The 27,664-nt window shown below is 36.5% G+C and overlaps 1 long non-coding RNA gene across 1 annotated transcript in view; it reads left to right on the forward strand.

The window, feature by feature from the left end:
* Positions 1-871: 871 nt before the first annotated feature.
* LOC118017039 overlaps positions 872-27,664 on the forward strand; it is an 80,102-nt gene continuing 53,309 nt past the window's right edge. Inside the window, exon 1 of the long non-coding RNA XR_004681034.1 lies at positions 872-1,160. This is a non-coding gene — a long non-coding RNA (uncharacterized LOC118017039). The remainder of the gene's footprint in view (positions 1,161-27,664) is intronic.

The following is a 27,664-nucleotide window of genomic DNA, read 5'->3' on the forward strand; positions in this document are numbered from 1 at the left end:
AAAACATTCCTGTCCATTTCAGGAATAATTTGCCCCTCAACTGGGAAGAACAAACCAATAGGAATGAAATGGCATCAGGACGCTACAAAGGAATGCAGTCACTTCAAGTCAGGGTATTAAGCACCACTGCTTTGCACCCAATCCACTTTCTACACCCTTCAACTGTCTGAAAGAAGAGAGTATGCTATGGAGACTCTGTTATCTGTAGGTCTTGGAGACATTAATGAAACATGAACAAATACACAGGCATTAAAAAAGAATAGGGACTGCATTATGCTTCAGTTACTTCTGACAAAATAGTCTGTGCCACACTCTAAGCTCAGAAATGCAGTCCTTGTTACAAATACAGAGATATTCCTTCCTAATGATTAATCTGAATAGTCAAAGAAAGGGGAAAATTCACAGGGAATAATTTATATCCCTCTCTTCTGTGCTAAAGGTAAATCAAGTATCACAGAAATTCTGCCTCTAAATAAAAAGTGAAAGTATTCAGTATTCTAGTTTTTGGTGGTTTTTAAAAATGGTATTTTTTCTCTTCACCTCTTTAGTCAATCCAAAATTCAGAGCATTTATACACACACACACTATGTATATAGTATGTGTGTATGTTTATAGTACACACACATAGTATTTGTTTGCTTATTAGCAACTAAAATCCCTTTTGTGAAATGAACGTTTCTCAGTATGACGCTACATGCCCTAACAATACACCACGGTGTTTCCAGAACATAACATTATGTTCTGAACTTAGAGCTATGTGAACAAATTCACACCCAAAGGAAAACCAGCAAAGTGCATGGCTCGCTTCCAGTTTCACTTTCCTCACTGTTCTGCAGGAATGAGAGCAATTTTGTGCTTGAAAATGAAAATGTCTTTTCCCAACTGTGATCAGCTCTTCTGACCTGGCAGAAATGACTTCAAGCCTGTGTCTTTCAGGCTTTGAAGTCCTCTGCCCCAAAACAATTTCTGCTCAAGAGGACATTCTCTGGAAGTTTTAATGCATCTCAAGTCCTGGTCTACATTTTCTGCTTGATCTTACCTTGCTTTCTTGCATATGCAACTTCTTACTAGAGTATCATAAGTTCTCTTTTATCCCAAGGCTTCCCAAGAGGAAACGTACTATCTGAGGATGTGAGTTTGGGCCATTTCAGGATGCACAGGTAAGAGTTAAGATTAATCAGGTCTTTAAGTAAAAATACCTATGGGGCTAGACTCAGCACAATGTGGTCCTCATATAGCATATAATTTAGACAGTTCAATTCAGATCAAAATAAAAAATCCTAATTGGTGCCAAAGCTGTGCTTTTGTCTCTTTTACATGTTTTATTTTATTGTCACAGAATAGAGGACTATATAGGGGAAAGCCACTCTTGGATTACAGTACAATTTTTTAACAAATTATGTAATCACTTTGATTTCACATTAAATATTTACAAAGCAAGGTAGTTACGTAAACACAAATGGAACTAAACTTTAGAGAATTAGCTACTAGAATCTTATTGGTGATTAACTGAACTGATTGACATTGGTATCATGTAAGCAACCTCAAAAAGAAAAAAATTAACCATAGATAAAAGTTACTGGATGGAAGTTTTTTTTTTTTTTTAACATGTAGAAATGGAAGAGTGAATTAGTTAAGAGTTCCATGAAAAATGATATAAATATGAATTTAAATTAGTGATAATTACTTAATCTATGGTGTTCTAAAATGTTAACATTATTTCAGTTTTAGCAATTACAGATGGAGTTAAGTATATATTTTAAATTCAATTCCATTTAACAGAATTCAGATTTGAAAGTTTCCCAGATCTCTAATGTTTGAAATCATTCAAAATGTGATACTATATTTTGAAAACTAGACAAAATCAATCAAAATCTATAGATTATTAAGATTTTGGAATGAAAAAGCTAACAACAAATTTGTCCCTCCCACCATCTCTCTTTTCTTTATATGCCTCTCTCTGCTGGTTCACCCCTTTCGGTGCTTAAATGTTTTTATCAAAGTACAAGATTCATAGTGGGTTTTCATTTCTATTTTCATAGGCTTCTTTGGTATCTTAAAAATCCCTTAAAAGGGATATCTGACCATTTTCTGAGGCCAAACACTTTATATTGCCTCCCCAGTCCCCAAAATTAATTAATATCATTCAGTACCTTGAAAAATGAAGAGGTAAATAAATGGTGTTATTATAAATCCAAACAAATTATAAAAATTCATTTGATTCTCCTTCTATTAAAAAGGATACAACTACTAGTTAAATAACTTAAGGAACTGAGATTGAGTTGTTTTAAAATATACTGAAAATTGTAATAGAATCTATTGGCTTTTTGAAAGAAGGAAGAGCTTGCTTGGGCCTCTTGACTCTCACCTCTATTAGCATATATATCACTGCTGGGCAATGTATGCAACCTACAGAACTTAGCAAGATTTTCCCCTGTAGAATAAAGTAGAAGCTGAAAAGAGAAGTAATACCTATGAATTTTCTTGCTTTTTATATTATGGAAAGCTCAGCCATAATAGGAACCTCTGCAGTAGGAACAGCCACAAGCATAAGATGGAAAGAAACATTGTATGTCAATCATCTCTCTCCTTGCCTTTCCTAAAATGTCAGAAAATTCTAGAAATGTGAAGCCAGAAGGGATCTTCAAGATCACCTAATTAGACTGCATTGTTTAAAAAATTATGGGAATGAGATCTACATAAATTAATTGACTTATCCAAGGTCATACAACTATGCTGTGAGAAGCAGAAACCTAGCTTCTCAACTGCTTCACCTTATAGAAGCAGATTAAGACACTTCCCAGCAAAGAGCCAAAGACAGAGATAGTCTAGATGTACTATTTCAATGGGAAATGGTGCTGTCAGATGCTTCATGTCTCCTTCATGACTACCTGGCTCTTCTAGTTGGCAGAAATAGCAAGACAAGAAGGAACACAAATCTATTTCTTTGGTCAAAGTTTTTAAAAATGATGGTTTTCCCCCTAGCTTAAAAGTTAAAATTTAACAATTTTGTTGTTAATGTAAAAGTAATGGAAAATATTACTTTGCTTCTTACAATATCTAAACTCCATACACAAGACTTCAAGCCTCAGGGATAAATTACCAGTGGCTCGATATGTTAATAGTCCATAAAGCCAAATAGCTTCACATCAGGATATTGGGTAGGCAAAACCCAAAGAATGTAGCTTTCTTCATTTATTGCATACCATGCATCACCTCACCAACAAAGATATTCACCCTGAAGTCAAAGGATAAAATAATAATAATAATAGTAGTAATAATAATAAAAATAACTACTACATGCTCAATTTCTATGTTGGGCAGATGATGGGATGAGTAGGGAACAGACCTTCCCCTCAGAGAGTTTACTTTTGAGCGGGTGAGACATGCTGGCATGCACACAAATGACCACAGTTCAAAATACGTCACTTCCGTTAACAAGACTCTAAAGGGACTTGAAAGATAGAGCTTCCCAGGGAACATGAAAAGCATTATGAAATAAGTGGCCTATGAGATAAAACTTGGAAGCTCCCATAGGCCTGGGACTGGCAGGGAAGACTGAAATGGTCTAGGGCTGATGTGGCCTAAAAGCTGCCTCAGACCCTCTCCAGTGTTCTTTGTCATTTCCCACCTCTGTGCCTTGGCTCAGGATGTTTCTTCTTCAGAGTTACCTGCCCCCCACCTCTCCACCCCCTCACCTCCTCCATTGTTTGTGGTGCAGATGGGTGGATGGGTATTGAGGCTGAACAGCTTTAGAAATGCAAATAACTACTTGCCAAAGGTTCTACCCCCTCTCAGCCTTTAGTGCGCCCCCCACCAACAAGGCCTAGCCAAGTGCTGCACACAGAGCAGCTGAACAATATTCAGTTACTCGTTCATTCATATATGTTTACTGAGCACCTATTAAGCATGACACATTATGTTCGAGGTAAAGGATATCGAAAAAATTAATGCGGTCCTCACTTCCGTGGAGCTTATAGATATTTAAATAAGCAGCTGCAACAATATGGTAGATGTGGTAACAGTAGACGCACAGGACAGTACGGTGCACAAGACAAGGACACCTCCCCAGATTAGGAGGGTCAAGAGAGTTTCTCAGAGAGAGTCATCAAGGATGATTAGGAGTTGTTGGTGCCCTTGTGCAGGAGAGACAGGGAATTGCCACGACTCAGGAAGCAGGAAGCGAGTGTTTTTGCAGTGAGGCACCTATGGGGGCAATGCCGAGTGGGAACGTCAGGCAGCCTACCACTTGCAAGAAATCTCACAAATACAGTGGGATTGAGAGTTTACTGACCAAAGAAAGGTTCAAGGAAGGGGAGAGGGAGCTGAAGCTTTCCTAGGGTCTTTGAAAGGAAGGACTGCCAAGGAGATTGGGGGCGGGGCATTTATTAACTAAAGGGATAGTTAGAGATAAAGGATGGGGGATTGCAGCCTTTTGAAGCTCTCTCCTTGCTAATTATGACCTGAGGTCAATCCATCAGAAATCAGAACAGATAAAGCTTCAAATGGACAGGACTTGTTTTCATGCAAATGTCTCTTGAAATGCAAACTAAAGGGGCAAAAAAGAGTGAGAAAACACAGCTTGAAAGGCAGCAGAGTTCAGCAGCAATTTCTTTATGCTCAAAAAAAAAAAAAAAAAAAAAAAGCAACCCTGCAAAAGTGGTGGGAAAAACAACTCTTTCCAGCAGATTGCAAAGTCTGTTCCCTGTAGGTTATGTTCATCTACATGTTCTTTAAATTCCATCTTTTGAAACATTACTTTAAATTCTGTCTTTTAAAACATCCCAAATAGAATAGACCTTATGAACATCTTCACTTTATAATTTTAACAGAACAGGGACTTAGAGCCCGCCAATGCAAAGGAAATATTCTTTAAATAACGGGATGACGGCTGTGTGAAAAAACGGTATGAGGCGTCCCGGTTAGGGGCTTAGAAAAGAAAAAAAAAAAAGTAGATTTGAAGATAGGGTACTTGACTCCAAAAATGGTGCTGTGAGACTGAATATTGTGGGCCGAGGAAATGTGTTTTGCTCTGTTCTGTTTAATTCTGAGGTTAAAAGCAGTAGTCAAACCATGACAGCGAGGAGCTTTCTGCTTTGTTATATTACAGCTCACTTATTTCCCTCCAAATATTAAACAATGCCAAAAAAACTTTTAGTTATTTGGGATGCGATCCATTTTCATTTCACTCTTGTCCTTTTTTGGTTGTGAGATGACAGTTTAATATTCCAGGCTCCAAACTAGAGCTTGGCAAATGGATTTAAAAAAAAAAAAAAAAAAAGCTAAATGCTGTAGGGAAGAAAAAAGGTATGCAATTAATTTTCCACAAGAAATTGTGAAACTGGTGCTGAAGATGACTATGTTTATTATCTATTTACCTCATACAACTCTTGAAATCTTTCAGAACACCAGAGCATGTAAGCAATTTTACTAAGGTTAGTTAACTCTTGGTTTTATAGTATAAAAATTCCCATTTATTATCTTCCACTTCAGCATCTTTTTAAAAGTTGATATGTAATTATCTGACATTAAGTGCAGTGTAGTGCAGTGATTAAAAACCCAAGTTCGAGGGCCACCTGGGTGGCTCAGTCGGTTAAGTGGCTGCCTTCGGCTCAGGTCATGTCCTAGGGTCCTGGGATCGAGTCCTGCACCAGGCTCCTTGCTCAGCAGAGACCCTGCTTCTCCCCCACCCTCTCCCTCTGCTGGTCCCCTTGCTTGTGCTCTCTCTCTCTCTCTCTCTGTCAAATAAATAAAAATAAATAAAATCTTAAAAAAAAACCAAGTTCGAGAACAGAGTTGAGTTTCAATCTCACTCGTGACTCATAAGTTGTGTCACTTTGGGAATATTAATTAACCTCTCTCAGCTTTAGTTGTATCATCTTTAAAACTGATGATACTAATAATTCTAAATTCATTGTGCTTCTCTGAGGATTAAGTAATATAAAACAGAGTTGATGCATATGAAAGAGTGGCTACATAATGAGCTTTCAGTAAATAGGAGCTCTTGTTATTATTGTTGTTAGATGAATGTTCTTGTCCAGAAGATTTGGAAGTTTCCTTGGCCAAGCTCACCTTTTGGTTCACACCAATAGTTTTCCAGGTATTTCTGTATTTTATTCCATTGCAAATCAATGTGAATCCAAATATGTGGACATCATAACTAGCTCCAAGAATGAAACACAACATTTGACTCAAATGATGGCTTTTTGAATATACCTAACCTGTTAAAGAGCTGGAAGTTGGTCCTCAGTCCACATTCAAAAATTGCCCCCTCACAATCCTGTCTGCACATTTCCAAAAATCAAACAGAAAAAAACTCATTTGCCAGTTGCCTTGCTTAACACCTAACATGGTAGGGACCGATTGCCCCCACTTCATTTTTCCCTTCCTGCTATCTTCTTCTTCTTCTTCTTTTTTTTTTTTTTTTTTTTAACATATAATGTATTATTTGTTTCAGAGGTACAGGTCTGCGATTCAACAGTATCACACAATTCACAGCGCTCACCATAGCACATACCCTTCCCAGTGTCTGTCACCCAGAAATTGCAGTCTTTTTAAGCAAATGTGGCTTTAGGCTGACTTCCCTGTAGCACCTTCACTCTCCTACCAGTTGTCATTTTAAATCCTTTCTGTGTAATCAAACACAACCATGCTGTTGAGACTCTACTGTGAAATAAGAAAAATAATTATTATAACCCAGAGCCTCAGTCCCCAAAAACTTTTGGTTATAATTTTACTTGCAGAGATTAGTTAAATCCCAAACATGAACTCAAATCCTCAGCACCAGGGGAAATGGAGAACTCTTGACTAGCTAAATACTCACCATCTCTAACAATAGAGTTTTGAAGAAAATGTGTCCAATCATATTCAATATTAACTTAGTGCTAGCTCTTTGGAAGTTGTGACACCCTTTGTTTGATCCAAGTTAGTTTCTTAGCTTCTGGTTATCTATAACTATCTAAGTCCATCCTTGACAATTAATTTTTAAAAAGTGCTTATGAGGGACGCCTGGGTGGCTCAGTCAGTTGAGCATCTGCCTTTGGTTCAGGGTCCTGGAATCAAGCCCCACGGGCTCCTTGCTCAGTGGGGATCCTGTTTCTCTCTCTCCCTGCTGCTTCCCCTGCTTGTGCTCTCTCTCTCTTATTCTCTCTCTCTCTGACAAATAAATAAATAAATAAATCTTTAAAAAAAAAATAAAGGGGGTGGAGGTGCCTGGCTGGCTCAGTCAGTAGAGATGCAACTCTTGATCTTGGGGTCATGAGTTCGAACCCCATTTGTGGCATAGAGTTTACTTAAAAAACAAAAAAGAAGAAGATAGAGGAAAATAAATCTTAATTATGCTGCCGATCTTTTCCCTGAAGTACTCTATAAATATGTCAAGAAGCTATTCACACAAGAGGAGACTTACTAATGATATTCTTATGATTCTTTCATTAAAACTAAAGAACAGTTCAACCCCTTGGCCCCTTCGTTCCTGTTAACTTTCTGATCCCAGTCAGAAGGGATCTTGGCTTATTGACTAGTTGCCCTTTATCTGTTATAACAGGAAGAGAAATTATGCACATTTATGTAATTTGGTATCTTTGACAGATATTTTTATCTCAATTTAGGACATCTAGCCAATGACAAGGGTTGAAATAAAGGTGCAATGATTATGAAATTGTTGCATATCTAAATATATGTATATTCCCAGATTATAATCTCCTTAAACAACCTTAAATCTTCTCTGGAACAAGGTAATAGTAAAGTTACAAGAAAAATTTACACAGATGATCACACACACGTGCACACACACACACACAAGCACACACACACATCCTTGGTGAAGGGCCTAAACTGAGTATAAGAAAAGTAGAAAAAATTAAGGAAGCAGTTACTCTTTATCAAGCCTCAGTTAAGAAGCCCTCTTAAAGTCCATTATGTGAGGGACAAAATAGGCAGTGCAATGATTTAAAAATTAACAGGAGTAAGTCTTGAAAATACTCATTAGTGGAATAGGGCAGTGGAAGCCAAAAGAACTTAATTTTATTTTCAGAAAGGTCTATTTAAAAATGAAAGCTTGAAAAACCCTATCTAGGGCCATACCACCCTGAACAGGCCTGATCCCTAAAAATGAAAGCTTATTTGACATCAACATATTTTTCCACTTTTGTGCAATATTTAGAAGAGGAAAATAAACTATTTCATTTAATAGAGTTACAAAAGTACCCTTAAAATACCCACATGGTTTAAAGGCAGTGTTTGTTTAGATCAAGTCGGAATAAGAGAGTATAAGTGGGACATGTTGGGACACAGGTGAGTCCAAATGATTTGAAAACCACTGCATTAGAGCAATACCAGAGGCAACACAATGCCAGAGATGCTTATGTATTGTTCCAACCTCAAGACACCCTTGGGTTACAAGGTTACACACAAATGAGATTAATCCAATGTGCCATTTAAATTTCAGCCATACTCTAAAAAGCACAAGTCCTCAAGAATTTACCTAGTTTTACCAAAAGGAGTATCAATTAAGGACTTAGGATAAAATATTGGTTGCTCCTGTGTTGGGTTGAAAAAAGAGAGAATTGAGTACCCCGGATGAGATTTAAATTATTTTTTCATCAACAAATGCTCATTTCCTATTAATTTCTCAACATTTTACTTGATGCTAGGGCTACAGCTATGATGCTGTGATGCTGTGATGCCCAAATATGTTTCTGCCTTCATGGAACCAAAATTCTCATTTAAGTCTTTAGTAGCACTATACACACTATATATACATACACTACACACACATACACACACATACATATGTGTGTATATTCTTTCCTCCTGGATGTGTGTGTGTGTGAACCTTAATCAATGCCTTGACTATGCAACTATATCTTTTTGGGTGAGTTGGGGTTAGAAAATTGGCACTCATTTTTTTTTTTTTTTAATTAGAAAGTCAGTTCAACTTTCTGAAGCCAAATACAATGTACGTGACACTGTGCTAAATTGTAAAGGAATGTTCACCCAAATTCAATAAACAAACAAAAAGATTGTTTGATTGGTTACTCATTAATATAAATAGGAACCTCATTTGCTTGCACAAAAAGTAGCTTTTAAAATATTGAACATTGATATATATCAGGAAGAAGATGGCTCCTGGCATAGAGGGAGTCAAAATCCAGTGAGAGAGACCAGTAGCAGAATATGGAAGGAGGGATAAATTTTGCCCAGATGTTCAGGGAAATCCTTCCAAAGATGCAAAATTTTGGCTGAGATTTAAAAGATGAATTCAGAACCCCATGCATAAAAAATAAAACAGAGTTCTAGACAGGGCATGGAGGACAAACATAACAAAGAGATCTGAAAACATTTGTGTGGCATGACTGGGAAAAGACTGATTAAAGAGAGAGAAAATAAATGTTTTAGAAATGGTTTCAAGGTTAGATTTAAAATAGCTAGAATGATAAGCTGAAGAATATGGGTTAGACTCTATGAAAAAGGAGGAATTATTTAAAGTTTTTGAACATAACTATTCCATGATCATAGCTGTGTTTTAGGTAAGATGAATGATAAGTTGGAGTGGGAAGAGAAGAAAAGGAGAATCAACTAGGATGAGAGAGTTTTCCAGGTTAGGGACAATGAGTGCCTCACGTTGGGTCTGAGACTTGTGCAAATAACTTGTCATGAGTGAAAAAAAAATAATGTAATTAAGTGACAGTGGAGATAGATTTAAGAGTCATTACCTAAATAAAACTTACGTGATTTGGGAAGCATATGACGCAGGAGGTGAACGAGCAATAGGAAAAAGCAATGATTCCAGGGTTCCAAGATGAGCTAAGAGGGTAGGTTGTGTTGCCATTAACTGACTGTTGAACTAGGATGAGAAGGTGGTTATAGTGATGGTGAGAGGGTGAGACACTGACAACGTCTGACAGCATATTGAGTTTGGGCTGATACCTTTATAAAGATGTCCTGCACTAGGTATGAGATCAGTATCTGAAGGTTAGAAAAGAACTCATAGCAAGAGAAAGAGTTGGATATCATCTGAGGTTAGTCGAGGTACAGAGAGCTTGAGATTATATCAGAAAGCAGCATAGCATGAGAAAAAGAAGATGACTGTCACAGGTTGGGTGCCCAAGGAAGCAAGCTCTGAGAGGGACATTAGCCAGAATGATGTTTATTAGGGAGAATGGTTGGAGTCAACACTTGGGGGTCAAGGTGGAATACAGTTTCAACAGAAACTTCAGCTAATCCTCCAGGGTTTTCTGAAGGTGGTATGACCCTTTTCAGTTGCCCCAAGATGGAGCAGAGGCGGGGCCTTATACCTCTATACCAATCAGTCAATGGAAATGACTGCCCTGGAAATGAGGCACGATCCTTGGCTAGGTGACTCTCTTCAACTGAGGTAACTCCTAAGAGGTGCTAATAGTGGAGGTCTGTCTTCTGTTAGTGCACCTAGAAGCAAGAGTTAAAATTACTTCTTATCCGAAAGATGTTCTTGGTGGCACATCACATATCTGCCAGGATGGGTAAGCACAAAATACTGTAGGAAAGCCTATATTGAAAGAAGTAGATAGTGAAGGATGAAATAGAGCAAGGGTTTTGGAGGTGTAAGAACACTGGGATACAGGTGCACTTTGGAAGCCAAAATTCAAGAAGGAAGAGAAACACAACAGATGTAATATCTGCAGAAAGTTTAAAGAACAAGAAAAGGACATTGGAATTTGGCACAAAAATGCTTATTTGTTTTTTAAATGTTACTATGTACAAGGGGAGAAAATAGAAGAAAATCGAGAACTGTGTTTGGCCCAAAGTGATCATTGTTGAAATCAGAGAAACAAAGGGGAAGTCAACATGCTAAGGAAGAAAATAACAGGCAGCAAAAGAATGTGTTCTCTTTCTATTCAGAAATTCACCTGCCATTACTAATCTCCTACTCTGACCTGATTTCATCCAACACAAGAAGTAAAAATGCTAAAACCTAGAAAAGCAGATTAATTAAATTGGCTCAGCAATAGGTTCATTTCATATGAGAAAACCTATCTAATGAAAAGAGTTTTCTTTATTCCTGTGAATTTGCTGGTAACGGTCCCGTTGAAAGGTTCCAAGTTATGTTTCACTCAGGATGTTCAAGAAATGCTTTCCTAGATATCCATTTAGAGTCCTAAAATTCTCTAAGCAACTTTATGGTCTGATAAACCTCAAGCTATTTTCCAGGTTAAGCCTTGGATAGAGTGAATGCCTTTGTCTGTTAGAAGCCCGGTTCTATGGAAATGCATAAATAAATACCCTTATTTAAAGTCACATAGAGCTTGACAGCATTCTTGACAGCATATTGCTAAAAACAGCCCAAATATCTTCAAGAAAGATAAAAGACAAAGAAACATTTATTGACCAACTATTAAAGTCAAGACACTTTTTCAGATGTTTGCATACACTATGCCATTTGTCTTCACTCCAATTCTGTGAGCTATTCCCTGTCTTATAAATAACTTTTCTGTGTTTCAGTTTTCCAAATAACATGCCCAGTGTTACATAGTCTATAAGGAATAGAACTAGGATTTATTAAATGTCTGAAAGACTGATTATTTCATTCATTCAACAAGTATTATTGAACATCTGTTTTTTGCATTATCAGAACTCAAATCTGTTTGATAGCAAAGCTCATATCCTAAATTTTTATCTGCATGATTATTTTCATTTTTTTATGTACTTATTTTTATACATCATAATGTTTTAGAAACACATTTAAAAAAATCCAGCATAGCTGTCTGCAGCAGTAACTCAAGTCACATGAATGAAATGACTCAGGTGGTCAGCATCACTCCGCAAGGATGCAGTTGCTCCATAATGCACATTGGGGGACACCAAGAATAGTGCCTGAAAGTGGTGAAGACTAATACATATTGTTTTTCAAGTGACTTATATAGCATAAAATAGTCACTCTTTACTGAGCAAGATTGGTAAGGTTTTGTTTCTCTTTTTTTAAAAACTTTTTTTTTCAATTAAAACAATTAGAAAGAGTGAATAAATCATAGTATGTTAGAAAAAGATAAACCAGCAAAGAGTAAACAGAGATATCTCTCTCATTTTCCTATCTATTGGCCATAGAACTTCTGTGACAAAGAAAAAGGTGTTTTGGGACCAAGTATATACAGTCAACTCATTTAAATTATTGGAGCATTCACATAGGGTCTGTTAAATTAATTAAGTAAGGTGGCCAGTAGACTAAGAATGGTTATAATATATGCTAGTAGCCTATGTAAACAAACCAAAGCCTAAGCCTATAAGTGCCTCAAGTTTAAAAAAATCAAAACCTAAGGACAACCAATCACAAACAGCTAACTAAGCTTTTTCAAATAATGTCACCTCTTAAGCCATATCAAATAAGCCAATCAAATAATGTCCTTATTTTGCTTCCACCTCTTTGGTAGACAAGTCTTACCCCTAGGTCCTGGAGATGGAGGGCTCCTGACCACTTACAGTTTGGTGATGTCTCATTCCAGTCAATTTTTGCTCAAATAAGCTCTTAAAAATTTTATATGCCTCAATTTATCTTTTATCAGCTGAATGGTCTCTAATTCCATTCTCTTTTATATTTACATGTTGAGTAACAGAAATCTGTTCCTATTTTAACATCTATGTAGTAAAATTATATAACTATTCACATCATGATGCTTTTTAAATCATATTATTTAGAACTAAATCTGAAGAATGAATTGCTGAGGGAAAATATGTTGTATTTTCAAAGTAGGATTTTGGTATCAGTTGTTGCAGGTGGAAATGAGTTAGCAAAGTCTATTCTTAATAAGCTTTATGCAGAAATGTTTGACCTCTGGGTATTTCTATAGTACAAATAAATTGATAAGTTAATACAATATCTATTTTTGGACAATATGTGGTACATTGTACCCTATTGTTCACCAGTGATCTTTTCAGTACACCTGAACACACAGAAGTTAATTCCAATAATTGAAAATATTCTAGGGCGCCTGGGTGGCTCAGTTGGTTAAACGACTGCCTTCGGCTCAGGTCACGAGCCCGGAGTCCTGGGATCGAGTCCCGCATCAGGCTCCCTGCTCAGCGAGGAGCCTGCTTCTCCCTCTGACCCTCCCCCCTCTCATGTACTCTCTCTCTCTCTCTCATTCTCACTCTCTCAAATAAATAAATCTTTAAAAAAAAAAAAAGAAAATATTCTAAAAAAGAAAAAAGAATATATTCTTATGTAAAGAAAGTTAAATGTATAATTCTACATAATCCTGAATTCTCACAAACATTTATATGTATGTCTACTTTGGATAATATATAAGAATTGGCTAGTGTTGTTCAGTGATTTAACAAATTATGTTAACACATTAATCCTGATTATCTGTTCTCTTCACAAATGCTTAAAGTAGTTTTTAAAAATGTTTTAGTGCTTCATAAAGGTAAACCAGGAGTCCTTGAGTGGGAAATAGATTAAGGGTCCATCCTATAGATGAACAGCTGTATTTATGATCAAATCTATAACTCAGTATTTTTCTCCAGGGAATGAAACATATTTGTAGAAGTTAGGAAAAAAAAATTCTTGGATCTGTCCAATTTGACATAGACAATCTGTCACCAGTACTTAGTCTAGGAAAATAAGCATATCTGATTGGTGAAGCTCTTTCATTGTTTTATATGTAGGCTGACAAGTAGAGGAGGTTACATCATACAGCTAAAATTAAAAAAAGGGATATTCTTTTACGAGGACTGGTGGTGAGTAGTCAATGCATAATTACTTATAGAACTAATGCTAAATGGGGGTTCAAAAGGAGACATTCTAATATATAATACTATAATACTCTATGTTTTACAATGTAGGTATAGGACAATTTTATATTTTATATATATGTATATACTTTATACACACACACATATTTGTTTCTTTTTGAGAGAGAGAGAGCACAAGTGGGGGTGGGCAGAGAGAGAGAGGGAGGGAGAGAATCCTAAGCAGTCTCTAAGCCCACCACAGAGCCCAACACAGGGCTTGATATCAGGACCCTGAGATCATGACCTGAGCCCATATCAAGAGTTGCTTAACCAACTCAGCCACCTAGGTGTCCCATAGGAAAATTATATTTTAAAAGGATAAACAGAATAGGGAGAACAAATGAAAAAAACAATGATTGCTTTTATAAATAATGTTGGTGGTAACAGTATTATCATCTGAAGGCAATGTGTATGTGATATGGAATAAAAGAAATGAGAAATTATGGGATACTCTAATTCTAAGATTCCCTGTGTCCTTGAGAACTAGTGTTTCTAAGGACAATGTGAAAGGAGAAACGGATGGAATGTAAAACAGAGTAAGTAAAAACTGTATTCTAAAATTTGTATAGCAAATGTTAGTATGAGCTCATGAGATATTTTATCTTTAATATGCATTTACATAATATATAAATTATATACATATACATACATGTATATAATATATATATAATGTATTAGCTCTGTCCACTAAAAAGATTACATTAACTCTGCCCACTGAAACGCTCTAGAAACAATGATCTATCCAATTGCAATGAGCAAACTAAATATCGCCTGCCTCCCAATGAAAAAATAGAATACCTGTTTGTAGTCTTGCCAAAGGATCAAACGGGTAGATTTGGGATAAACGTTATGAGTTCAGCTTTGACATGCTGTGTGGAAGAGCATGGTAACCATCTGAAAATATACTGAAGGCTTTATAAAACTGGAATAAATATTTGAGGGTTGTTTTTATGGTGTGGTAGTTGGAACAATAAAAATCAGTGAGTTGTATATTAAGAGAAATAGCAGAGGTCTAAGGTGTGAACTATTAGAAATCATCAAGAATCAAAACATAGAGATGGTTGGGGGAGATATGTGAAATAGATAAAGGGGATTAAGAACACAGTTATTGTAATGAGCACTGAGTAATATATACAAATGTGGAATCATTATATTGTACACCTGAAACTAATAAAACACTATGTTAATTATACTTCAATAAAAATAAATAAAGAAGCAAATCAAAAACTAATGATGTAATGTATGGTGATTAACATAACATAATAATAAAAAATAAAAATAAAAAGAATGTTAAAAAGAAGAATCAAAACATAGATAAATAATAATAAGGAAGATCCACTGCACATTTCAAAGAAAGAGTAAGAGAAGTAATAAAATCATAGGGGTCATATAAGGAGAAAGTTTAAAGAAGCAAACTTTGTGAGGTATCAGTTTTCAGCCAAAGACCTAAACATTCAAGATGTAGTCATCAGTTCCATGGCCTTATTGCAGTGAAATGTTAATAATAATTGTATCTTAAAATTGCTGAAACCAAACAAAAAAATGTCAGAAACTTCATCTGCACTTTAAGTAACTATAAAAATAAAACCTTTGCAAATGTACATTGTGCAGCTATTAACATTCTCATTTTCCAAAGGAGAAAGCTGACACACAGAGATATCAAGTGACTTTGGCAATCTAAGTTAACTGAGAATGAACCCAGTTTTTTGTTGTTTTTTTTTTTAATTATTAGCATGAGGGTCTTTTTAGACCACCCTATCTGTATGATTTCACGTTTGGATTAAAATGTTAAAGAGTCCTCCTACGTGTATTTATCAGTTATCAGTGTCCACTTAAGAAGAGATTGCAAATTCATAACCTGATTCTCTGCTTTGAGGAAACATAGATGAAGCATCATAGCAAGATGGACAACAGAGGGTGCCCTCCACTTTGTGCATAAGATACATTGACTAATCATTTCCTGAATCATTACTAAGTGATGCTTCATAAAATTCTTGGCCACTGCATGTTTTAAACTGCAACAGATGTGAGATGGTGAGTAATATACTTCCGTATTTTTCTCCTTAAAGGCAGTTGAAATTCAAATCATCAAAGTCAAAGCAAAGGCAAACTGACTATATTTAATTAAATATTGATGCCAGTGGAAAGCCTTATACAATATCTGGAGATGTTAACAAAGAAAACCGTGCAAAATGAAATCAGCAGTTACTTGGTGTTAACTGATTTCCAAGTCAAGAGAGAGGGGCATAAGTAGTAGGCAAACTTCCACGCTGATAGTTAACGACTGACTTCCAGGGAAATGTCATTCTTAAACAGTGCCTTTGCTAATTGCTTATTTTAGATTTTTCTGCTGAACAGAATTACAGATTCCTCCCACAATTTCCTAGGAAAACATTTACTTAAACCTTCCTCGACTTTTCAGTGCAATAACAATAAAAGGCATCACCTTCTGGTACTTAAATTGAACAAAATGCTTTCGGCAAAGTCATCCTATATTTGCAACAAACTAATTTCTCACAAAGGATCAAAGTCCTCACGTATGGAAAAAATAACCAGCCATTTTGAATATGCTTTGTAACAGAGGCTTTCACAAGCAAAATGAAGCATAGAATCCACAGGTTTCCAATGAAGAACTTAACTGAAAATAATGTGAACAGCTGCCAAACTTTCTGATTTCCCCAAGAGGCACATGCTGAGAAGGCCATCGCAGTGTTTCTCCCTCCCTCCAAACCTTCCTACCACCGCCACTGAGTCCTAACACACGCATGCCAACCAAGCACTGGAATCTAAAAATCACTGGATTCTGTCACCAAGACCCGATGTTCTGGGAGCTTACTCAGAACTCCTGTTAACAGTTTTCCTGTCTAAGTATGTAAATTTTATATTATTGATTATTTCCAAAGCAAGACCATTCATACCTCCAGTCCTTTTACTTTACATTCAGAAGCAAACCATGAATTTCTATTTTGTTATTTTCAGATTCTCCCAGACATATAGCTCTATCCACCAGTGATATAAGGAACTCTCCAGAGGTTCTCAACCTTTTCATGCATAGAAGTTTCTTTTTAATATCAAAAATATCATCTGCTTATGATAATAGTTGTATTTTTATTATCAGGTGATTAAGGACTTACAATGATGGCAAAACATTACAAGGATCCAGTATCATTTTTTTAATTATTTATATTTTATTTCTAATATCAACATCTCTATGCACTTGAAAAAATAACACATTTATTTCATAATAATGAGATTTTTACCCATATATTTGCAAGTATTATAAAATATAACTCTACCCTCTAATTTTACTTTTCCCATTCTATTCTCAAGAGCACCAATATGATTTTCCAGAGGATGCATTTTTGTCTTAAGATCTTTCGTGTCTCAGAAGAAGATTCAATAGAGACATAAGCATTATGGTCAGAAGTAAGGCCGTTTTCTTGCTCAAGTTCAGTGGCTCCACCCCACATATTACAGACCTAGGCTGAAAAGGCCAGATGATCCTTTAAGATTCTTCAAACATGCTACTTCTCCTATCTCACCAATTGCAAGTAATGATATGCATCATTCATATCCTGGATGCATCCAAGGTCACTCGACTCGCTCAATCCATCCCCAAGTTACACCTACTACTACTTTCCAGTTGAGCCCCTATTTTCTCTGCTGAACAATTATGGAGTTGTCTTCCTCTTCCTCAGCAGAGGCAGCATGCAGTCACAGATCTCAGTTCATATGAGTAAGTCCGTCCCCCTTACCTTTCTTACCTCCTGCAGCAAATCTTAGCTACCTTGTTGATCACTGAAGACTCAGAGCAAATGTAACTTCCACTGTGAGGTTGCCTCAGTATCTCTAAAAGTATTTGCACTCATGGAATCTACACTTCAAGTCACCTATACAAATTATTTCAAAACAATGTAATCTCTCTGATTGCAGTTTGCAAGCAACACAGGCAGGAACTGTGTAGTAATTACTACAGTCTATTCAATGAACATCCTTCAGTGGTGGCCAGCAAATGTCTCCTAGCTTTTAATAGTTCTCACAGATTGTATGAAATCAAGTTCAAGGAACGTAGGTTTATCAAAACCTTTAATAAGTGGCTCCAATCTATTTTTCATTCACATCTCTCTACTATTGGCCTTATACCTGCCTACACTTTGCCAGGAATTACCAGACATTTTAGCCACATGACTTTATTTTCTGTCTTTCAAATGTTTCTTTCTTTTTTTTGTTTTTTGATTTTTGCTTTCACAGAATGTTATTATTTGGCTGATATATTTCCTCTTATGATATCCTTACTGATCCTTATTCAACTTCATCCCCTGATCTTTCTATGGAAGTATTCCTCATCTTTTATACACAATTAAAATATTACTTCTTCTGTGGAAACATCTTTAATTTGCCAGTCAGAATTGTTGGGGTTTTTTTCTCCCGTGTCTCAGAATACTTCACATATACTTCATTTAAAGCAGAAAATACAGGGTAGTCTGTGCCTTGCTGGTAACAAATAAAGTCTGACATCTCAGCAGTTAGCCCACAAAGTTGAATTCTTGCTTTAGAAAACCTAATGTAAGTCTAGTAACTTCCCAGGGTTAGCTGTTCTCCATCAAATGACTTCATTGGTCACCAGGCTGCTTCCAAATTGTGTGTCTGCTGTGGCAACATGAGGCTTCCTCAATCGTTTCAAGAGGGAAGAAGAAACTAGAAGGCTGTGCAGGAACTTTTGATGCCTCAACCCAAAAGTGACATGCTTGGAATCCAGGGGAAAAATTAGGTACACGATCCAACTTAATGCAAATAGGCCTGCGAGAGAGAGGATGACTGGATATTAGTGAGCATTTATATTAAGTACCAGAGAGACTTTCTTGCTTTATAGGTATTGATGTATTTACTTGTCTTCCTTTGCTAGACTGTGAGTTTCTTGAGGGAAAAGTCATTATCTTCTTCATTTCTATACCCCAAAACTTCATGCTTTGAGAATGACATCAGAGTTATTGTTAGAGCTGAATTAAATCACAAGGGAAAGAAGGTTGTGTTTATCTCTGAGGAGAAGAAACAAATTCTGTTCTTCCTCAAATACATGATAGATTCTCCCTCTCATATTCAGAGGGGGGTCAACAATTAACATTCCCTTCAATTCCATTGTGAGCATTAAACATTATTTTTTTAAAGCATAGCAGAAGTTGCCACATGAAATATGATAATGGTTTTGTTACTTTCTGAATATTTAGATTCTGCAGGTATTTATAGTGCATGAGAGGTCCAAGACATGAACTGTTTAACTCCTATAGAGAGAAGGCTTCAGAGAAGTCACCCAAAATCTACGACATGGCCAGCTTACCCTTATTTTTTAAAATAGTAATTATATAAACTTGTCACAAATATAATGTGTCTACATAAGGAGTCCAACTTACCCAAATTCAATGCAGAGGTGTTTTAACGTCTATCCATTGAATCTACCTCTGTATCACATATTAAAATATAAAAATGATGATGATTAAGAAGTGATAAAATAGTGTTTCAAGTTTGCTAAAAAGATAATGACAATATAGTATAGGAGAAAGTGCCCCGAACTCAAAATTAGGTGACTTGATTGTTTAATTAAAATCCATCACAGTAGCTTGTTTATAAAATAGGTAAATAGGTGGTGTTTAAGGTCACTTCTTAACCACCAATCTGTAACAACAGTATTTATTTATTGAACCTTTATTATACTACTACTACTACTAACATTTAATTTTTAATATAGGAATTTGTATAGGTACCAGGCAGTTTCATAGTGCTTTCCAGATTTCATTTGTTTCTTACACAAACCCTTTGAGGTCAGTACTACTATTATCTCTATTTTATAAATGAGGAAACTGAGGCACAGTGTTTCAACAGTTTGTTGTGCAAGGTTACATGGCTACCACTAGATTAAAGCACCACCTGACTATGAAGTCTATACTCCTGACCACTATGCTCCACTTTCTTGCTAAGTGCCTCACCCATATTACCTCACTTAATATAAAACGTGGTGGTGGTTTCAACCTCAAGTACTAACTAGAGTAACCAACTAAAACTGACTTAAACAAACTGCATATGTATTATCTCACATAAAAGAACTTCTCCAGGGAGGTAATGTTATCAAAGCTTCACACTGTCCATCCTTCTGCTCTGCTATCCTCAGTGGGTCAGTGATCCCTCCCCTCATGGTCAGACAAACGGAAGTGATTGCAGACATCACACTTGGGAATGATCATACCAAGCAAAGAAGACCAGCATGTTTGTCCATGAATATATTTTGGAGGGGAGATGACCTTTCCCAGAAGATATTCTGGTATTTCCCTCAGTCCTGTGACCAGGACTAGTTTGACTAAAGGAGGGCTGAGAATATGAGGATCAGATATTTGGAGACTGTAGAGGGAGAGACAGACTCTGATAGAAAATGCATGTTTGTAAAAGAGAAAGGGAGCACGGGCACGGTGGAGGGAGGGAAGCCAGAGAGGATGGTGAGATGGCTATGGGTAAGTGATCAGCAGCAAGTAGTTCGTAAGTAAATATTACTACCCTTATTTTATAGCTGAGAAAGCAGACTTCAAGAAGTAAAAAACTTGGGCGCCTGGGTGGCTCAGTTGGTTGAGCGACTGCCTTCTGCTCAGGTCATGATCCTGGAGTCCCGGGATCGAGTCCCGCATCGGGCTCCCTGCTCGGCGGGGAGTCTGCTTCTCCCTCTGACCCTCCTCCCTCTCATGCTCTCTCGGTCTCTCATTCTCTCTCTCTCGCAAATAAATAAAATCTTAAAAAAAAAAAAAAAGAAGTAAAAAACTTGCACAAAGTTACTGAATTGTTAAAAGACATAGTTAGATTTAAATCCATAGTATGGCAAGACAGTGTGAACTCCAACCACTACCCTACACTGATGCCTTATTAACCTGCAGTCTTTGCCACGATGTCTGCATTTATCTAATTCACTGGTGATTGATGCTTTGGTTTGTAACTTGGTGTCTTCATGTTATATTCAGCTTCCTCTTCTCATAAAAGCCATCTTAGCTCTGATTGTTACATGCAACTTAGACTACATTTTGTCAATATATCATTCAATGTTATGGCTCTTGGTATTTTTTAGTTCCTAAAAATCATATCCTGCAGTAACTTAGAGAATTGAGCATTTCCTTTGTAACCATGACTGATTCATCCTTTTAATTTTAAAAAGAACACTGCATGAACATGAAACAGCATAGATAGTTAAAATAAGGTTTTTTATTTGTTTTTCTAAAATGTAATCACATTAAAAAGTCATGTCATAAGCTTATCATCCTAACTTAGAATTTAAGGGCTTTTCCTTCCAATCATTTTTTTCAAAAATATCATTACATAATTAGAGTCATAGTTTATATTAACATTTGGTATCCTTATTTTTTACTTAACGTTACAAGAAAAATACTGTTATGCTTGCCATATGCACTTCAAAATCATCATCTAAATATGCAATATTTCATCAATTAGATGCATTGTACTTAATTACTCCCTAGTGTTGGACATTCGGTGTTTTCGATTGTTTTTGCTATTATAAGCAATGTGTGACATGCATCTCTGGGCATATTTTGAATTATTTTCTTAGATCAGATTCCCAGAAGTAGAATGACTAAGACCGAGGACATCAAGGTTAGTTTTTTGGTTTTTGTGTTTGTTTGTTTTTGTTTTGGGGTCTTCATGGATTCTGCCAAGTTACTTTTGGAAAGGATGGGTCATTTTATAATGTGATTAGTAATGTATGGGAGCACTAATGTTCCTGTGCTCTCATCCTCAGTGGAAAATATATTTCTAAGTCGATACATTAAAATGAGTCTTCATTTTGTGATGCGAGAAAGAAACATACCACTCTACTAGAAGCTCATAGTTTAGAGGAGACAAAATAAACACAAATATCAATAAAGCACTTGTGGATAGAGGCACAATGTAATGAAGGAAACATGTCCTGATTATTGTGGAAGCTCAGAAAGGGAAACAACACTTGAAATACCTCTTTAAAGAGTGAGGAGAAGAAAGATGGGTGAAGAAGGCATGGAAATTCTGGGCATGATCAAGAGCACAGAGGGTTGAAATGGTGAGATGTGTAGCTTGAGGTAACAGTAGAAGCAAGTGGGAGTCAGAGAATGGGAGAGAGAATCCTGGTGAAGTAGAAAGCATAAGATTTTGGACAACAAAGTTTGGGAACCACTGCCTTAAACTGACATTCTGGCAGCTGGGTAGGAGGTAGCTTTGATGGGGTAAAGTTGAATGCAGGAAGGCCAATCAGGAGGCTGCCATGAAGGTCAAGTGGAAAAATGATGTGTCCTGAACTTGATCTTTGAGAGTGAAACTAATCAGGTTTAAATGAGTGTATGTAAGAAAAAGTAGACAGATTGAGAAGTTTGGGCTGAGGACAGAGCCCTCAGATATACAAATTCTAAAGGGGCAGGCTGAAGAAAAAGCATTAAGTAAAAGAAAAGATATAGTCAGGGAGGTACAAAAAGGAAGAGGAGGGTAAGAGCCATGAAACCAAAGAAGTAGAGAGCTTCAGGAGAGTCAGATGGAGAATAGTAGCCCCAAAATGTAAAGACTCAAAAGCATGTACTGGGTTTTGCAATTAAGGCACCATTTTTATCCATAGAGAAAGCAGGATAGTATAGTCCTAAAGATGGAATCAGACTGAAGGAAGAGAAAGAAGAAATGAGATTTGAAAGAATTCAAGAAATTGTGGTAGGGTACTATGTTGGAGAATGCTGAATGTAAAAAAAAAATAATAATAGGGCGCCTGGGTGGCTCAGTTGGTTAAGTGACTGCCTTCGGCTCAGGTCATGATTCTGGAGTCCCTGGATCGAGTCCTGCATCGGGCTCCCTGCTCAGCAGGGAGTCTGCTTCTCCCTCTCCCGGGAGCTCTCTCTCTCTGACTCTCTCTCTCAAATAAATAAATAAAATCTTAAAAATAATAATAATAATAATAATAATAAATAGGAGTTAGATCCTGAGGTTGGTAAACATTTTCTGAAAAGACCAAATAGTAATATTTTCGGCCCCTGGGCACATGATCTCTATGGCAAAGATGCAATGGTACCATTGTAGGGCAAAAAGCATCTATAGACAATACATAAATGAATGTGCATGGCTCTTCCCAACAAAACTTTATAAAAACAGGGAGTCTGTTGGTGAAGCATAATTTGCCAATTCCTGCTGTGGTTCCCTGCAGGGTGTGCCACAGGGCAGAGAGAGTGATAACATCTGTCATAAAAAGGCAAAGGTTAGACGATTGCTGTCAGAATGAAGGAAAGTTTTATTTTTCTTTTATTTGTTTGCTTGTGTTGTTTTTAAGATGGGACCATAATGCACATAATTACAGGCTAGAAGGAAAGAGTATGTAGAAATGAAGATACTGGAGGATACACTTTTTTATTTAACAATATTAACTGAACTCCTACTATGTTCCAAGCATTATTCTAGACACTGAGAATAAACAAGAGACAAGGTCATTGTTCTCAAGGAAGTAAAAAAAGGAGTGAACCAATAGCACATAAATAAGGCATACTAGATGATAATAATTGCCATGAAAAACAACAAAACAGGTGATGTGATGGAGAGAGCCAGCTGGATTATTCTAAGTTTACAATAGGAAAGTCTTCTCTGAGGCAACTGTATTTAAGCCTTCACATGAATAACTAGAAAATGGAGTAGAGAGAGGTAGTAACTAGCAAGACAAATACCCAACAAGGCAGAAGAAGAGGGGCCAAAGAGATAAATTGAGTTTGAATGGAGAAGACCTACTCATCCTTTCAGACAAAGAGTAGGTGGAAAGGCTGAGCATTTAAGGTCAGAGATGAGGACGGTGAGAGGTTGAAAATTCATCCTGGAGTCAAATAAAGGGTTTGATTTCACTAGTGAATAATTAGGTGGTAAGAAAAGGAAATTCACCAGAGTCAAATAAAGAATGGGTTGTGGCAGTGAAGGTCCATCCATATTGGATACATCTATGCAAAATGTCTGCCTGTAGGAATGCTGCCAACACTTTCAAGAAGAGAGATTTGTGGCATGTTCTGTAGAGCCCTACCCAAAGAACTACATCCATGTTATATTGAAAGATTCAATAGTATAAGGTGCAGATTTCCCAGGGATATATAGGCTCACTCAAGAGAGTATGTTTCAAGAAACGCAATCAAACACTAGGAATTATGGAAGTAATTTACATCACCTAGCTTGGTTATTCATAATTATTAAAAGACAGTGCAATTGAGGCCCTATATAATATTTAAAAAAATACTGGAAGCTGCTGTGATTCACTGCAGCACATGCCACAGGGCAAAGAGAGTGATAACATCTGTTGTAAAAGGGACATAGTAGAAAACTCACAAAATCTAAGAAAGGGGAAAATCAGAATAAGTCCGGAGTCTGGCAAATAGGATAAAGCGGAAAAGCAGGCCTTAGCCAATGGGAATGAATGCAGAATTTCATACTCTAAACTCCAGGGGCTATTTGGATAGAAAAAAGACATAGAAACCCTGATACCTGGAACTGAATTTTTTACTAAATGGACCTTGAGAGTTGACCCTGAGTTGTAGCATCCTAAAGTTCCAAGAAAATTGGGAATGAGATTCTATTTTTCCAAGTGTTAGCTTGGAAAGAGTTGAAAAGAAAATCCTAGAGATGAATTCTGAGGAAATGTTGAAACAAAACTTTGGGCATACCAGCAAAATAAGCGAATAACCTCATCAGTTAAAGGAGATGAAAATTCAAAAACTGAGCCAAAGAGAAATAAGACACAAAGAAAAAGATTTTGAGGGGAAGGTGGTAGAATATAAAAGGTACTTTCTGTTCCAGTGAGAGTAGAGCAACTGTGGATTTTTCTAACCAGGAAAACAGCCCTGACTGTGCATGAGTGAAGAATCCGGGATTCATCCCAGCCTCTCAAACATGCTGGAGTCACTGCTCAAGGAATATTTCCATTCCTAGTCATAGAGAAGCCAGAATTTATTTTTAAACCCAGCTGGCACATTGAACAAGAGCTACCTCTCCACTGTTTTCATGGTTCCTCCAGTGTCTAGATTAGGGCTGATGGTCCTGCTACAAAAAATGGAAATGAGACCAGGACAAGGCAGTGAATGGCAATCAATCACAATGATTGCATATTAAGGCAGAATTAATGATTTTAGGTAAAATTTCTATTTCTCCTAGGATTTTCTATTACTCTATTGAGATTTCCTGCCTAATCTAGACTATAAATGATATATCGAATTTCATTTATGTGTCAAAAGGACACAATTAAAAACCTCACATAGTGCTATTGATGTGCTAGATTACTGTATCTAAAATGTGTTCAGTGGAGTATTGGAACCATGAGATGTTACTGGATATAATGAACAAAAAGGATTCTGTGATCAAAATCCATGGGAACCACTAGGTTCAATAAAATTGAACACTGCCTGTATTGCAGGATTTTTCAGAGCCATTGATATGCTAATTTTACCATGGCTTTCCAAAGGAGGTACATAGAAAAGAGTACTTATCACTATTATTTGACCATGGGACACATTTTGAAAGTGTAGTTCATGAAACTAGTTTTCCATAGAACATACTTGATAAAATCTTTTACATTGAAGGGGGAAAAAAGATACTTAAAATGTGTTCTAATATCACCTTCTTTTGTATAGCATCAGTGTATTGCTCATTCAAGATGAAAAATCCTAGAGAAAACTTGGTACATCAACAGAAAGCTGTCTGTAAAAGCCTTATTCATAACTACCCTACCTAAAAGTCCATCAACAGAAGAATGGACAAATATGTTCTGATATATTCACACACAGAAAAACTATACAACAATGAATAACACTTCACACAGCAACACAGGTGAATCTTAGAAACACAACATTTAGTCAGAAAAGTCATGTTTCAGAAAACTACGTACAGTATAAAACCATTTTTATATCAGCAAAATTAAATATTCTAGGTTAGGTTACCTAATTACATGATAAAACTATTTTTAAGAAACAACGGGATGGTAGGGTCGCCTGGGTGGCTCAGTTGGTTAAGCGACTGCCTTCGGCTCAGGTCATGATCCTGGAGTCCCGGGATCGAGTTCCGCATCGGGCTCCCTGTTCGGCAGGGAGTCTGCTTCTCCCTCTTCTACTCCCCGTTTGTGTTCCCTCTCTCGCTGTGTCTTTCTCTGTCAAATAAATAAATAAAATCTTAAAAAAAAAAAAAAGAAGGGGATGGTAAACACAAAATTTAGAGTGGCTAGGGGAGGCAAGGACATTGAATAAAAAAGGAACACACAGATACAACAATAATGATAAGTCCTAGTTATTATTGGGGAATTGTTCATGGGTATTTATTTGATTTTTATGTTTCATAATATACATATGTGTTGTGGTTTTCTTTTGCATTATCAAATATATACCACAACTGTAATTTTAAAAAGTGCATATTTAGCACTCAATAAATATTTATCTAATGAACAAAGTTATTAAGCCAACTGGGATACCAAAGCAACAGAGCAGCCTACTAGACATTTAGGTGGTTATGAATGACCCAATGTCCAGAGCGATGTTAAGATCACAGAAGCCCTTGCATGGCATAGAGGATAGCAGAACCAAAAAATGACAGACTAAATTTTCTGCCATCCCCTCTCCCCCAAAATGGAGGACTCAGACAGAGACCTGGAATATTTACATAAAATTAAGAAAAGTGATATTTCACACACACCTGGATTCATTGGCCAATATTCATACTTGATACATGTTTTGCTTTTTAAAATAGTCAACTACTATAGAGCAAATCCAATACCCAGTGATATAAGCTATTGAATTTGACAATAGAATCCCAACCTTGGAGTGCTTTCTGGATGTCAACTTTTGCATCATCGTGGTACATTATGATAAGATAAATCACTGAACCTCTTCTCCTTTTTGTAAGATGGAGATATGTTCAGCCACAAAAAGCTGGATGATGCTGGGACTCTAGCTATTTACTCAAAGAACCAGAAATCACAACAGAACTAAATCATAAACAAAGTAAGGAAGACTTTTTTGCCATTACAAGCACCAAAACTTCAAAAAATGTCTTTTTTAAAATTAAGATATAATTGACATATAAAATTATATTAGCTTCAGGTATAGAACATAGTATTTCAATATACATGTATATGTGCAATAATCACCACAGTAAGTCTAGTTAATATCCCTCACCACACATATTTACAAAATTTTTTCCTTGTGAAAAGAACATTTAAGATCTACTCTCTTAGCAAATTTCAACATGACTAGATCTTGAGGGCATTATGCTAAGTGAAATAAGTCAGTCAGAAAAAGATAAATATCATGATGATCTTACTTATTGTGGAATCTTTTTTAAAAAGTGTTTGTTATTCATTAAGTAGAGATCCTCAGTTTCCAGGCTCCCTACCATAGTGGTTCTTTTATTTTTTCTTTTCTTTTATTTATTTATTTGAGACAGAGAGAGAGTGTGTGTGCATGAGTGGTGGGGAGGGGCAGGGGGAGAGGGACAAGCAGACTACCTGTGGAACAGGGCACCCAGAAAGAAGGACATGGGGCTCAATCCCAGGACCCTGGGATCATGACCTGAGCCGAAGGCAGTCACTTAACCCCTTAACCAACTGAGTCACCCAGATGGCCCATGCAATTGTTCTTAAAATGTGCTTTCCTAGGTCAGTAACATCAGTGTCACCTAGGAAATTGTTAGAAATGTAAATTCTTAGGCTTCACTCCAGACCTACTGAATCAGAAAATTTGAAGGTGGAGCCAATTTTTCTATTACCCTAGAATAATTGAGAAATCCTCACATAAAGAATAACACTTTATTGGTTAGATTATTATTTTAAGTAGGGCACCTCAGTGGTTCATATGTTTTTATCCTTCTTAAGAGTTTGTCC

This window comes from Mirounga leonina, unplaced genomic scaffold (assembly GCF_011800145.1).
Source record: "Mirounga leonina isolate KUSES-001 unplaced genomic scaffold, KU_Mleo_1.0 Mir_168, whole genome shotgun sequence".
Taxonomy (NCBI): Eukaryota; Metazoa; Chordata; class Mammalia; order Carnivora; family Phocidae; genus Mirounga; species Mirounga leonina.